The following is a 15671-nucleotide window of genomic DNA, read 5'->3' as shown; positions in this document are numbered from 1 at the left end:
AGCTCACTGATTTCTGTTCTCACGGCTGGAGTTCGGTGTCCAGTTCTGGGCTCCCCAGTTTAAGAAGGACAAGGAATTACTGGAGAGAGACCAGCGGCAGCTATAAAGATGCTGAGGGGTCTGGAGCATCTTTCTGATGAGGAGAGACTGAGAGAGCTGGGGCTGTTCAGCTGGAGAAGAGAAGCTGAGAGGGGATCTCATCAATGGTTATAAATATCTCCAGGGTGGGTGTCAGAGGATGGACCAGACTCTGTTCAGTGGTGCCCAACACCAGGATGAGGGGCAGCGGGCACAGACTGAAGCACAGGAGGGTCCATCAGAATATGAGGAGAAACTTCTTTCCTTTGAGATGCCAGAGCCTGGACCAGGCTGCCCAGAGAGGCTGTGGAGTCTCCTTCTCTGGAGACATTCAAACCCGCCTGGACACATTCCTGTGTGATCTGCTCTGGTGACCCTGCGTTAGCAGGTGGGTTGGACTGGGTGATCTCCAGAGGTCTCTTCCAACCCTGACCATTCTGTGGTTCTGTGACTTCACAGTATCCTGGGTCAGAGGAGTCAGCCCTGCAGTTTGTGTCCTACAGGAAGGGTCCAGACACCATTTTATTTCTATAGAGTCTGTAGTTGACCCCCGTCCACAAACACACAGCAGCAGTGAGTAAAAATATGACTGTTTGGGAAAGCTGTGGGACTAGGAAATCATGTGTGCAGACCCCAAAGTGTTTTGATATGTGATAGTGGCAAAGCGCTGCTTTCGAGTCTAACACTTGTGCGGGATGAAAAAGAAGCAGTTGTGTCATATTTAGACTATTGATTTTTGTCTGCCCTTATTCCTGCGCTCTCAGCTTCTCTGCTGAAGGCTGTTCTGTGAAATACTTGGCCCTGAGCAAGGGCCTGAATTTATTGCACTGGTTTCCCTCTGTGCCTTTTGCAACTGCTCATATGTATCTTCTGAGCTGCTTCTAACCAGTGGGTTGGCAGCTGATTTCCAGCTCTGAAGCTTTTAAATGTTGACTTTATGTGAACTCTCTAAAGTGGTTTGGGCAGCAAACAGTCATAACAATACGATTTTGTAAGTGATAATGAACTTACCAACTTTGGTTCCTACTTCAGTGCATTTGCTAGAAACTATAACCACTCTACTACTTCGGAGAAGTTATTTTAGCAATGGTTCTGCATCTAGGACATGTTATGATTTTAAAACCCTCTGTGAATGATAATGCTTAGAAAAAAATAGGGTTATTTCTCCTTACTCTGAAAACTGATCTTTCAGATCTTGCAAAACTTGAGGTAGGTGGTGACCCTGAGAAAAGCAGTTGGTGTGTAGTGTGCTTTGGTGACTTTATTTTGTATATTCAAAATCTTGAAAGAGAAAGGGATGGGAAGCTAATACCCAAATATGTGGCTATTAATATTGGTGGTGTTACTGCATATTTTATATCTAGGCCTACACATGCTTACGGGTGCAATTGTTCATGAGTTTGCATGGAGTGTTTGCATAACAAATATGTGAATACTTGTGAAAACCTAAAAAATGTCAGGCCTCTCATGTGGATCTTGAGTTTTTACTGGGCCCTTAGACTTCATATTTGACTTAAAGAGAAGTAGTGTGGATTTGAAGTGTTGTGCTTAATGTTTCTTTAACAGCCTCAAGTTTAAGTTGGAGAGGGAAATGTGGTAAACTGTAGCTGGACAACCTTAATTTACAGAATATACAGCAATTTGTAGACAGTGGAAGAATTAATAATATGTATGCATTGATTGCTCCAGCATTTCCTGTAGTAATCTTATTTCGTTTGTTTCCTGTAATTTTCAAGAGTATTTTAAGGTTCTCTTTTTGTATCTTTATTTTAATAAATCTGGACTTATTTCATTTGTAATGTAAAAGGAGAGTGAGTGAATGTTACTTGTTCTCCAGATAAGAAATCATGTGTGTTTAATAACCTTTGGCTTACAGGCAGTGATACCTTGGCTAGTTTAGGTCCAGTGTTTACACACAACATCGAGGTTATCGACTTCATGAAATTAAAGTTATTGAACAGAACAGCCTAGTAACTAAACCTGCAGAATTTAATTACAGCTTGGTTTGGATGTGGAGATTTTTTGCAGAGCTTAAAGTGTCATGTTGAGCCAGACCATGGAAAACCTGCAAGTAGAATTGATTGCCAAGGAAGGAAAAAGCATCGTGTTAATCATATTCATGTTTCTTAGGGTTAACCAAGTATGAAAAGCAAATGGCGTGGAAAGGAATGTAAGTTACTTTCTTCTTTATGTTGTTTTTGTATAGGAGCTCAAGACAGGATGAACTTGCAAAGCAACAGGTGAAATTTTTCACCGTTTTTTATGCCCCTAAAGTAATGTTGCAAACAAATTTAGACCTCGGTGGATTAAATGTATGTTTCCCATAAGTTTACTCAGTTCAGAAATATATTACAGATGTTAACAGTAGGCTATTGGTTTGAAATGTAGCTAAGCTTTCTTTTCTTCATAGCTTTATTTCCAAACCAATTATGTACAGAGTCTTCTGCCAGTCCTTGGGGTTTTACACTTGCATTTCTCTGTTTATTTAGATGGCTCTTTATTTCTCTCTTGTTGTATGAAAGGCCCATAAAAAGAGACAGAATATGAAAAGTAGCAAAATTTCAACTACATTTTTCTTCTTTAAATAAAACCAGAGGAGCTGCTTCAAGTATTGTTATATTTTACTTGGTTATAGCAAAGGTGGTTGTGTCTTTCAAAAAGAAACATGGTTTAGGTCAGCGAAATCTATTTTGTGTGGTTGTTGATAAAATGTTTTGCAATGTGAGGCTGAAAGGCCTCTTCTAAATATAAACTATTTTATTAATGAAGGGATAGTTTTTGATATTTACTCAATCTCAGTAGCTCTCTGTTGCAAGAGACTGAATAATTTACTTTGCTCTGATATAGTTTTAGGGATTCTTGTACTTATTTCACTGGAATTACCAGGACTAAGTGTCTCTCAGGGAGAGTATTTGGGGCGATATCCTACCAAGTTTACTGTATTATAGCAGCACTGAAATCAACTGAGAAATGGTATTTTATGTGAACTGGGGCTCTGGTCTAAAATCTGGTTGCTGCTGATTCAGGAAAGTTAACCATAAATATTTAGGTTTCATCCATGTTGTTCATCATAGTCTCTATAATTTAGAAATTTTTGGTTTGTCATTTGTCTGCATCTCTAGGGTGTTGATTTTCAGCACGTCTGAATGTAGGAAACTCTGAGATGAAGGGAGACCTGACAGGAAAGATCCTCCCAGTCTTGATTTCTTTACTGTCCCTGTGAAGTGTCGGTTTTTCCTGTTGTGTTGGGAAACACATTTGTTCTCTGGGACTTGTTTCCTGCAGGAGGATTCATGTACTGACTGAATTCACCTTGGTTTTCTGGCTGTTGCCAAGAATAGAGAATAAAGGCAACCTCAAGTATGGGCTAATTTGGAAGAAGTTATTTCCTGAGGAGAAGGAGACGTGTTGCTTGGTAGAGGAGAAAACTGAAAGTAAAATCCTGGTGTTTGACCTTAATGAGGATCTGCTGGATGATGATAACCCTGCTAAGGTTGGCTGGGTTGATGGTTGGACTAAGTGATCCTGAGGGTCTTTTCCAACCGAAATGATTCTGTGGTTCTATGATAACACATCTTTTAGAAGTCAAGAGTCCTTGGGAAGTTTAGTCAATGTTTGCAAAGTCTGCTATGAAAATCAGCATCTCTGTTGCGCCTCGGGGGGCCCTTCTCCTCCCTGTGCCCTTAGAGGATATGAGAGCATCTTCAAATTTGCCCTTGTCCTCATGTTGCCGAGAAGAAATGACCACTATTTGCTGTGAGAAGACCTAAGTCCTGGGATCATAACTTCCGGAGTAGGATATTGGATATCAGTGATTTCTGGCTCCCAATCCATGTGGTGCAGATGTTTTGTGTTGCTGCTGCCCCGTATTCCCGACTTCAGCGAACTGGAGCCCGCAGGTGGGATGTTTTACAGTGTTCCGCTGCAGTTGTGTTTCTTGCTCAATGTTACATGACTAAAAGGGCACCAGCCCTCCTGGGATATAAAAAAAAAATCCCTGTATTTGGTGGATGGTACGTGGTGTCTTGTCTGTCTGGCCTGTAGGGATGCTGTCAGGAGTGACGGATGTGCAATGCTGCCCCGGGACAGGGCTGATCTCTTTGGAAAGACCCGGGAGCTACTGAAGGAGCTGAGTTATGAGGTACCAGAATCATACTCTGAGCAGTGCTGTGGGTTACACTGAGGTCTTGGGCACAGCTCTTGGCCCTCTTGTGTTTCCTAAAGGAGAAACAGAAGGTTTGGAGGGTAGGTATGTTCATAATACGGATATGAGCCAGTGTGTGCCCAAGTGGCCAAGAGGCCGCCAGCATCCTGGCTGGTACCAGCACTGGTGTGGCCAGCAGGCCCAGGGCAGTGACCGGCCTGTGCTGGGCACTGGGGAGGCCAAACCTCCAGTCCTGGGGGCAGTTTGGGGCCCCGCAGCTCAGGGCTCAAAATGGCAGCACCAGAATCACCTCAGGGCTCAAAATGGCGGCCCAAGGGGTGGCAGGATCACCTCAGTGCACAAAATGGTGGCCCCAGGGGCACCAAAATCACCTCAGGGCTCAACATTGTGGCACCTGGAGCACAAGCGCGATGGGAGCGTTTGAGGGAACTGGGGGTTCAGCTGGAGAACAGGAGCTGAGGGGAGACCTTCTGATCTCTGACCTGCCTGGAAGGAGCTTGGAGCCAGGGGGGGTCGGGCTCTGCTCCCCAGGAACAAGCGCCAGGAGCAGAGCAAACGGCCTCAAGTTGCGCCAGGGGAGGTTGAGGTTGGATCTGGGGAACAATTTCTTCCCCAAAGGGCTGTGGGGCATTGGAACAGGCTGCCCAGGGCAGTGCTGGAGTCGCCATCCCTGGAGGGGTTGGACAGACGGAGATGAGGTTCTCAGGGACGTGGGGCAGTGCCAAGGTTGGGTTAATGACTGGACTCTATGATCTTAAAGGTCTTTTCCAACCAAAATGATTCTGTTTCTATGATAAAAATATCTTTACTTGTAAAAGAGTCCTTGGGAAGTTTAATGGAAGTTTGCATATTTTGCTATTAAAAACCCCATCTTTTGTTGCCGGTCAGGGGGGCCCTTCTCCCGCTGCCTTTAGGGGATATGAGAGTATCTTCAAATTTGCCATTGTCCTCATGTTACTGAGAAGAAATGACCATTATTTGCTATGAGAAGGCGTGACTCCTGGGATTGTGACTTCCTGAGTAGGATCTTGGATATTGGGGCTTTACAGCTTCTGTCCCCATGTTTCTGCTGGATGATGGAAAGCGCTATGCTCACACTCACACCTCAGCAAACCCACTTCAGAACGTGTTAATTCCTTCATGTGCAAGAAAGGTCCTTCAAGGTCCTTAAATAAAAGGTACTTTTTAAGGTCAAAATGTTGTCACTGCAGACCAGGAGCTTGTATTACAGAAATGTAATGCTGACCACATGGGTTTTGGCAATGTCCTTTTAAAAAATAATGGGAGAATGGTGGAAATTCTACTCTTTTCCTGGAGGACAACTTGAGGAATATTTTTTATCTTTCGGAGGACTAACATGTGCATGTATATTGATTTTTCTTAACCTTTTGTTTTGTTGGTAGCTGGTTGAAGCAGTGTTTGTACTGTGAAACAAGCCACCTGGCATTTAGCAAACGCTATTTTTTTTTGAGAGACCTTGTCAGATTTTTAATTGGTGAATGTGTCTGCCTTTTATTTACTGTTAGGCTTTTTTCTTTCCAATTAAAGGTTGCTTTTTTTTTTTAAACTGGCCTTTAATAGCTGCTTTAATTGGGAGAAAACAAACTTTAGCAGTGACTCCATAAGACCTTATTGAAATCTTTGTGCTCAGCTTTCACACAGCCAAACACACATGATAGATGTCAAGGAGAACTAAAAGTGAGGCAAAATATAGTGCATTTCCTGCTTTTGTGTCTGCAGAAGTTGAAATTACAGGCAAAACCCCTTGAACATATTTTATTTTTCGCAAGTAGGATTCTTTCTTTTTAATGCTTTTTGGCCATTATTTTCGTGATGTTGATAGTGAACTTTGTTAAATGGATTCTTACTGATGATCTGGCATTTGGTCTTCTCTTTCTGTCTGCAGCAATAGAACTGATATCCCAGCTTGTGATTTAAAGTGAGAAAGACAGATGTGTAGCTCTTGCTCTCGCTGTTACATTTGGGAAATAGCTGCTATGAGAAATAAAACTGAGTTATTCTGATCTGTGTGTACTGTAATGGTCTCTTAAAATCACTTTTATTGCTAATGGTGTTTTGCCGTGTTATAAAGGTAGTGGTTCTTCTATGAGACAAGTAGCTCTGAAATTCATCAAGAATAAATCGTGTATGTCAGAGTATGGTTTTAAACTAGAAATTTTCCTGATATGATCTTGAGGAGTTTGTATCAAATGTAGACACGTTCAGCAATTTGTTTGCGTTGTAGCTTGATAAGATAATTGGTTACATGGAATAGCAACAATAGGTGAGGGTGCAAATGTGAATATACAACCCTATGTGAAAGGACAGTATCTAGCTGTGCCTTGTGAAAAGCTCAAGGTATGTGATTTTTCAGCTCTTCTTTTAGCTTTAGACAGCGCACTTTGCAGAGTTGGAGTTTAGCCTACACTTGCAAAACTAGGAAGCAGAAATAATCAGTTTGGTTAAGAAATTATTGCAAGTTTTGTGGTTTCAACTCTTTCGAAGACGTTTGCTCCAGCAGCTCTTGGTTCCGGTGTGGTATTGAAACCTTCAGGTTAATAATGACATTTCCAGAGCCTCTTGCTGGTTGATGCAGGGCTGCTGTCCTGTGGTTGGTATCGAGGATGGGTTCACAGCACAGTGTGGCCAAGGGCTCCGGAAATTTTCTTTGTCATTTAATTATCCAGGTGGCAGATCTGAGTAGCCTTGTCCAACCTCTTCTCTTGCAGATTTGAAGATACTGATTCTGCTCTTGCAGATTCCAAAATACTGTTCTTTAGGATGTGAGTTTTCTTCTGGGAATGTGGTATTTCATGTCATAGCTGTGTTGGCTTTTAAGATATAAAGTTAATTACAATAAAAAAAGGTAGAGTTGGTACCTGTGTTCTCTTGTACATGGAGACAGTCCTGGACGAGTTCTCTTAAACAACTGCGGTCTGGTCTTTGCTTCAGAAATCAGCTGATCACTGGCTATCCCTTCGTTGTTTGTATTGGTGTGGTGAAATCTGATTGAAGATGAGTTGATTTGGTAAAATGATGATATTTTAGATGGCCGTAGGCTGCTCAGCCACTTCAGCGATCCTGCAAGATGCAAAGATCATCAGCCTCTGTGGAAAATGCTCTAACCAACTGTGTAAGTGGCATGAAAGATGAATGGAATGTCAGTAGAGGAGGAAAATGTTTTATATTGCTCTGTTTGCTTTGCATGTTTAACAGCATTTTGAGGAGAGTCAGTTCTGCTGTTTCTTGTAGTGAAGGAATGAGTTATTTCTGTGTTGGCACGATGGAGATCCAGTTGTCTGGAGGCTGCGTACCTCGTATTCCCCTTGATGAGGATAGAATGTGCTTCACTTTTTTTTTGTTTTTAAGGAGAAGATCCTTTATAATTCTCTAGTCAGTTTACAGCAATACCCCATTTCCTAAGCCTGTTGACTTCTACAGTGCAATTTTTGACTCCATTCTTTCCAGCACCTCTGTCTCCATGAAGGGACTAGTTTGTCTCCTGAACATCTTGATTAATTTCCTCAAATCCGAATTTCATAGGAACAACTAACCTGTGAAAGGAATGATAAAACATTCAATGTTTTACTGAGTTACTAATAAATTGTTAAATATATTTTGTGTTTTTTTTTTTTCCTCTCCTTGCTGGCTTTGTTTCCTAAGGAACCAGCTTTTTCTAGTGGCTTCAATGAGACTCTGCAGAGGTTTCGAAACCTGTATTATCAGATTCTATGCTTTGAGGTTAAATAATGCTGGAAGCTGTACATCACCCCACTTGGGACTTGTCTTTAAGACAACACTTTACAATTAGAAAATTCAAATAAGTCCATTTAGTTTAATGTACCTTTGGAAGTTTGTAGATTAGTGTAGACACTGGGCTGAAATACAGTTTTTCTTGTCCAAGGGCACTTCACAAAACTTTGTCATCGCGCTCTGCTGAAATGCAGCTGCGTGGAAGATCTCACAGGTTGGCACAGCAGTTGGGAGGAAAAAAAAAAATCTCCTGAACTGCTCTACAAAGGCTCTTCTCTCATGTAGGATTTTTTTTATACCCATAAAAGTAAGGAGAAAACCCCTGAATTTTGTTTCTTCACTTCTGTGTTTTATTCTGATGAACTCAGAGGGTTGAATGCTACTAAGGCGTCTCCAGTAAACATTTTCAAAATGCATCTTTGATCTTGGGTGTTGCTTGATATTTTCAGTACAGGGCCCAGTCCCTGAAATTCTCAGTATCACACCCACTGTGTAATGTTGTTTCACTCCACAGCTTTTAGGGGACGAAGAGGTGGTAACAAATCAGTGCATTTTATCATAGTTTTTCTTCTTGAAGAGCACTTAGATGCATCTTCCATCTATCTGTGTAGTCAACACTTGATCCTCCCCAAAACTTGCACTTCAAACTCCTGCAATTTGGATAGTTTGCAGCTCGTCAGTGTCTGAGTAACTGGTTACAGTGGATTCTGCTGGGCAGCTGAGCTGTGGACACACGTTCTCTCATCTCGGTTATTTTGTTCCCTTCCCACTGCATCCCGACCTCTTACCTTTTATTCACCTGTTGATGTTTCTTGATTGGATTTTCTGCCACAAAGAGCTGCCGCTGTCAGTCCGTGTGTCCGAGCGGTGGCTCTCGATGGGGCGGCTGCCGGGTTATCTTGGGGGTTACTGTGCTATCCTTGTCTAATAATGATCACAAGGGTTTCAACTGCAATGAGAAGGCAAATACTGTAATTGGTGTGTGGCCGTGGTCATCAGCAAGAGGTGCTTCATGAAAAAGAACTACATTCTGATGGGTTTCGTTTTACTTGGGGTTTTTTTCTTTTTTCACGCTGAATTCTCTATGGCACGTTGCAGTTATTTGCTGCAGAGACTGGGCTTTCTAGACGTCCACAGGGCTCTGCTTAAATGATGATTTGTTGCTTCTAGCAACTGCTTTCTTAGTTTAACTCGACAAATCCTTTGGTCAGAAATGGCCTGTGTTGGCCAAGGCCATGCTTGGTGTGTTGTTTTTTGTGTTCCCCTCTCCTGTACTTTACAAAGGCTTGTTGCATCTTAGTTTGTGTTTTAGGTCCTTGGTCTGGTATAAAATGGAGAACAAATAAAATCCCCTTCTCTAATTTTCCTTCCTGAAGGGTAACTTCTGTTGTGCTACTCACTTCACTGTCTGGTGTGATATAAGAATATATGATACATTGTAAAATGTATTCTTGAAAGCTTTTAATACTGATATGTAGCACCTACGCAGTGCTCTCTATCTGCAGGCTTCAAAGATGGACAGACAGAATTATTGTTTAATTGTGATGCAAACTGCAAACCATCGAAGACCTCATCCAATTTCTTTGGATGGATCTTAGTATGTCCCTTAAACATTGGATTTTGCCCATGGCTGCAGCTTGTACTTAAGAAGCTACTTCTGTTGAGCAGGTTTCTGATGTTTTTACTGGAGAAGAAGGTTACAAGATAAGTGAGTCCTTTAAATTTGGCACATTGCTACACGCGGCCTCGGCGTTGACCAAGCCAAGCGCTAATCCAGGCCGTGCTGCGTGCAGTTGATACTGCGAGCTGGCTGGATTTTTGTTGCTTTAAATGTTTTAAAGCGAGGAACTGGGAGGTTTAACAAGGCACATGATGTGGTTTAAAGTGATGTGGGAACCAGTGATTCAGCACTCGGTTCAACTGCACTTGGCTAAAATGTTCATTTTCCTGATGAGACGAGAAATACTTAAATCTCAACTTATTTTTCCTTTTTTTGGTGGTGTTTCCCACTGTCTTTTTGAGTGTTTTCATTTGAACCAGCGACACTGGGTGAAGGCAGGTGAGCTGCATGCTTGAGAAAACCTCATCCACAAGTCATGCAAGGTTCCTCCTGGATTTCCAAGCTGCATCTGTGCACCATGTAATACTCTTTTCTGCTTTAAACCACAAATATTTGCCCTGATAATTTCAGAGTAGAGAAAGATGCTCTATGGGGATGTGCAGATGCTGAACACCTCCAGCAATGGTCAAAACCAGCAGGACCTAAATGGTCATGTTCTGCAAAATGAGCCCACATCTCCTTGCAAGAATTATTTAGTGTGTTGCAGGTGCTCATTTAGCATGAATTTTCCAAAATGTGTATTTACATTTTGCATGCAATATCTCTTTCCATTTTGCTTAATGAAAAAATCCACAGACGCATGATGCCCACATACAGTTGCTACCATGTTCTTCGTGCAAAACAAATTCTCTAGTCAAGAAATGGATAATTAAGACTCTGTTTGCTATCCATAGTTGAGCGGTAATCACTCTTGACGAGGCAGGTAACATGGGCAGGCAGTTATCCACTCATCCTAGCTGGAGGAATCAGAAAAAGCAAATTTCCCAAACTGAAACATATATTATTCATTAATGTTAAAAATTTACTCTTAAAATTCACACTTACTCTAATTTTCTTGGCATTTTATTGGGCAGGTAGGAAATCATCAGTGGGCCAGCAAAAGAAATGGCTCATCTGCCTTGGAAAACAAGACTAAAACCCTTGATAATACAAACTGTGGGGAAATAGGGCATTTCTCAGGGTAAACAGAAATCCTTGGTGAGTCTCAAATCTGATTCCCATTGGAGCTGTAATTTTTGAGGCTGGTGCCTGTAAATGAAGAGTTTTCAAGGTTGTGATTAAATTCCTTTTGTCACAAAGCAAAATATGGGGGTGAGGGGGCAATTAAGTGTGGGGTTTGGGGGGAAAAAACACTTGAGTGCAGGAAATGCAGGTGGAGGGAATTATATGACGCAGGAGGGGTGTGGATCGCACCCTGAAATTGGCTTCAGAAGTGAGAGCTTGTGTGTTGTTTTGCCATGTGCTGAACACCCTTATACAAAACAGGGTTGGACTGTGGGCATTTGGAGATGGGAAATTAATGGATTTGCCTCTATTTTTATTATTGGCCCTTGTAGTATAAAAGAAAGTGGGGGGGGAAAAAAAGCAGAGTTGCCTCTCTGATGCTGCAGACTGAAGTACATTAGTAGGGTGGCATATGCCAGAACTAAATCTTCACTATTAAGCAGGAAAGTCAACTTGAAAACTCAGATGGAGGAAAGTCATTCATTCATTCGTGCATCCCTTGGAGAGGAAGACGAGCAGATTTCTTTAGTAACCCAAGTATTCCCACATTTGCTCTACGTGTTGCTGGCTTTGCAAAGGCTTTTTTCCTACGGAGTGTTGCGGGATGCCTCAGAAAAAGCATTTTGTAGTCACTGCCCTCATGGCTATTCTCATTTACATTAAGCTTGTTGTAGTGCCTGACCAAAGGAGTTGGTTGTGCATTAAATTCGCATCAAAGCTTATTTTGTAGTTGGTGTGGATAAACCAGATGTGTTTAGGGGAACGTGGTTGTTACACAGAATAAAGAGGAATTTGTGGTGCTTTCGGTGGCGCTGGGAGCTTCGGTGTTAAATCCCCTTTTGGGGCTGGGGCGTGTTTGAAGCTCCAAAATAGCGTGTTAGGAAGGGAGGTGAATTATTTCCCAGTTTTGCAGCTGATGATCTCTGTGCAGCATTTCTACACTCCTGCACTTATCTGTTGTGCCACATGATGTGTGGTACAACAAGGGTGTTTGTTTTCTTAGGCTCTTGAATAGCTTAGTAAACATCGTGTTCTTTCAGTTCACAACAATGAAAGAAATTTATTAGCTTGTGAAGAAATTATGGCTTGTTTTCTGTCCTTTTACACCATCTGCCTGCTGTTTTATTTTTTTGTTTGAATGCTGGAGAGTTTGCCTTTTTTTTTTTTCTTTCCCTTCCTCTCCAAATTAATACATCAGCCTGTAGGAGTAAATTTATGGAGGAGATGAGGTGATGTGGTAGTTCTGCAGTCGAGGCACCTGTGAATCTTGGGTAGGTCTGTGGAAAACATTGATTTGTCAAAACACAAAGAAATAAGCAACACCAAGTCTGTAGTGTGAGAATAACTTGTTATATTGTGTATGGAGTGTGGTGGTAGTTGTTGCAGGGACCAGGTTAATTACATTGATTCTTAGAGGAAAGTTTCTTTCATCCTTGCTTAACGTGTTGCATTTTTGAAGCACTGTATTTATTTACTATGGTAAATAGTAGCTATAGTCTGTAGCATTTTCTGCATTATAAAAGTGAGATGTGTGATTTTTCTCAAAGCTCCCTAGTGTTTTAGTGAGAGAAACATTTCATTTTGCTGCTCAGACAAAAATGAGACTTTCATGTCTGAAGAGAAGTTTTAGCAACTCAAGGGGGTTTTGCAGCTGCTTCTAAATACCATATTGAGCATTTACAGGTGAGCATCCATAAGTCACAAATCTTGCCTCCCAGTGTTTTGAATTACTCTTTAGCTTTCGATGGCTCCTAAACTGCTGTGAAGCAACAGGCAAAGGTTCATTCAAACATACTTTTGGGTTCTACTTGTGCCAACACTTCTGAGATGTTGTTCCTTGATCTGCAGTGCTAAGGAAGGAGGGATCTCCTGGAGCTGAAGAGTTTGTTTGGTTTTCTGGGCAGGTGTAGTCTCTTGAAGAGACAGATAGCAATTATTTTTATCAGTGTGAATACATTTTTCTTACATATTTATGTTTGGAAACTAGATGTCCCAGTCTTTGAACTATTGCAGCACACAGTTGAAGCCTTTGGACATGTTGCAGAATGACAGGGCTGCAGGACCCCTGGGAAAGTTTTTCTACCTATTCCCCGTGCTAGTTATTTGAGTTGGGTGGTGGAAAGCAGAGATAAAAAATGCTTGCGATCCACAGATCAAATATTACCAAAATGAATAGTCTCAATGGACTATTTTAATTTAATTCCAGTATAAATTCACTGACCTCAGGGGAAATACAAGGTTGGTTTTTATTCTTGTATTAAATACATTGTACATGATAAAAGCACAATCAGATACAATCCTGCTGTCTCCTCTATCTCTATATGGAAGTGACTCCAGTGAACGAAGCATTTTGCATTTGTGTAATCTGTGTTTTTAACTATGTAAAATCAAAAGTCAATGAGATTTGGCTCAATTAATTCGGTTTTACTGTAGCGTAAAAATGTCTTTTAACAGACTAACATCCAGTTGGAATGAGTCTAATCCTATTGAGCTCTCGCTAATGAGACAGGCACACGCAGCCATCCAGCTGCCAAGTACAAATTACAGGTATCTTACCGGGGAGGCGGATTCTCATTTAGGAAAATGAAAAAACAAGTGAACTGATCAGGGAACCCAACTAGAGATCCCCGCTGAGTTCATCACCCGCACGCACTTGGTACCCGAATTGATGTTCCTTCCGTTTGTCGTCTGTTTTGAATGCTTTTGTTTTTTTGGGAGTTCTAAAAAGCTAATGGATATTTATCATGGTTTCAGAATCCGGTAGTGTTTTGTAATTCTCCCTTCGAAGTTACTCCTGCAAACTTCCTTTCCCAGCCAATTTTGATGCTTTCTATTTGGCAAACAGTATGTTGACTTTTCTTCCTTGCCACACATTTTAATAGAACTGAAACAAGCAAAGATGCCCTTGGCTTTTCTGCAGTGTTAGCAGGAACATACATAATCTCAAGAATAATAAGTGTTCTTTGCTTTTTTCTGTGCAGAGCAAGAAAAATAAATGGCTCCTGTACTAAGGGCCTTAGGTAGGAAATTCAGGTGTACAAGGTAGCGTTCCAAATTCCAAGTGACATGGCTCCTTTTTGTAGTTACTGCTAGACTTGAAGGATCTAATGTTGTATTTTTCGAAGGAGTGAAATATGTACATGATAATGAATTACTGGAGTAGAGAGAAGGTGGTGAGTTAGTTTTGGTTTAAATAGGTCAAGTGAGAGTTAATCTGATTGTTAAAGTGATTTGAGAAGAACATGAGGAGGAGAGTTTTACTGGTGGCTATAAGAACTTGTAAGTACTTCTCCTGCTTTGGAATATGTTGCAGAAATTTATATGTTACAGCCATGGTGGTCAAACATATAAATTGTCATCTGGGAAAAGGTTTAATGTGATGTTTAAAAAAAAAAAAAAAACCCAGGAGAGGCATTCTCAGTCTTATAGCACACTTCTGACATTTTGGCTTGAAACAGTTTCTTCTTTATTTCTATATTGCTGTTCACATCCATTAAAAGAAGGGGTTTGCTTTTGTCTTCAGTGCTCTTTGGTTCTTCAGTACATGATCATTGGATGGATCACACAGGCTGGTGTGTCAGTAGAAGAAATGAAAAAGTGGTCTCTGCTTCTCCTATTTGGATATTGGGCTGTGATTAAACTTTATCCTATTCATAAAGAAATAATTTACAGGCACTTAAGGCAAACGAATGTGAATGGAGGGGAAAAACAAACCATGAGGGTTAAATAGGTGTAGAATTATTTGTCCTTTTCTGTATAGTGAGTGGTCCCTTTGTTTTACATTAGAAGAGACTAGGGGGCTGTAAATATAGGTAAATATTCTGGTTAAAACATGAATATGAGATTTTTAGGGATTGTTTCTACAATTTTTTTCCCCAAACAGGTAATTAAAGAAAACAAGAGGTTCCCCATACAGGTGCTAATTCTGGGAAGATTTCCTGGTTGATGTGTCTTACAGAGCCTGCTGGAAATATTGGAACAAGGCAATTGACTAAGCCTGAAACTTCCTTTGAGTTCAAGTCGTGTGGGTTGGGATCGCGGGCTGGAAGAATAAGTGATTTTAAATAAAATTAATTGGGTCTTGTCCTTGGCGAGAGCATCCCTGGGAACTGCGAAGCAACATTTCATGCAAGTTTAGCTCTGCCTTTCTTCCCCCTCCTGCTCACCTGGAACTCTGCTTGAATGGATCATGGTGGTCTTGTTTTCTTGCAGGTTTGGATGCTCCGATATCCTGGTAGGGTGAAGGCAAAGTCCCATGTTGGCACTTACTGTCTGTGTTCATGTGTGGGAGTTGGGTAACTTGATTTCCAGCACGTCCAAAACACGACTCAGCTTCAGGTGGTCTACAGTACTGGAGTCTTCCAGAGGATGACACTAAAGAAATCAGAGTCATTTTGGTTGGAGGAGGCCATCCAAGATCATGGAGTCCAACCATTAACCCACCCCTGGCACTACCCCATGTCCTGGAGAACCTAATCTGTCTGTTCAACACCTACCATTGCCCTGGGCAGCCTGTTCCAATGCCCCACAGCCCTTTCTGGAAAAAAAAAAATTCCCAATATCCAATCTAAACCACCCCTGGCGCAACTTGAGGCTGTTTCTGTTGAAGCAGATCAATGGTTCCTCTAGCCTGGTGGTTTGTACCCAACAGTGATAATACAGAACGTTAGAGAGGGGATGCAAGTTTGACCAGTTGTTGGTGTCCAGTGCGTCTGTATTTCCCTGGTGTCTGCACTTGGTGAGTTAGGGATGTTGGAGGATTCACTGCAGTTATTTTCTTTCGGTATTTGTTTTGGCCTGTTGTCTGTGAAGACATTTGAGTCCTTTTTC

General features: G+C 41.5%; 1 protein-coding gene across 1 annotated transcript in view; it reads left to right on the top strand.

The window, feature by feature from the left end:
• Positions 1-15671, top strand: part of EXOC4 (exocyst complex component 4) — a 415407-nt gene that overhangs the window by 272 nt on the left and 399464 nt on the right. The window lies entirely within an intron of this gene.

This window comes from Caloenas nicobarica, chromosome 1 (genome assembly GCF_036013445.1).
Source record: "Caloenas nicobarica isolate bCalNic1 chromosome 1, bCalNic1.hap1, whole genome shotgun sequence".
NCBI classification, from domain to species: Eukaryota; Metazoa; Chordata; class Aves; order Columbiformes; family Columbidae; genus Caloenas; species Caloenas nicobarica.
This window is presented reverse-complemented; position numbering and strand designations above follow the sequence as displayed.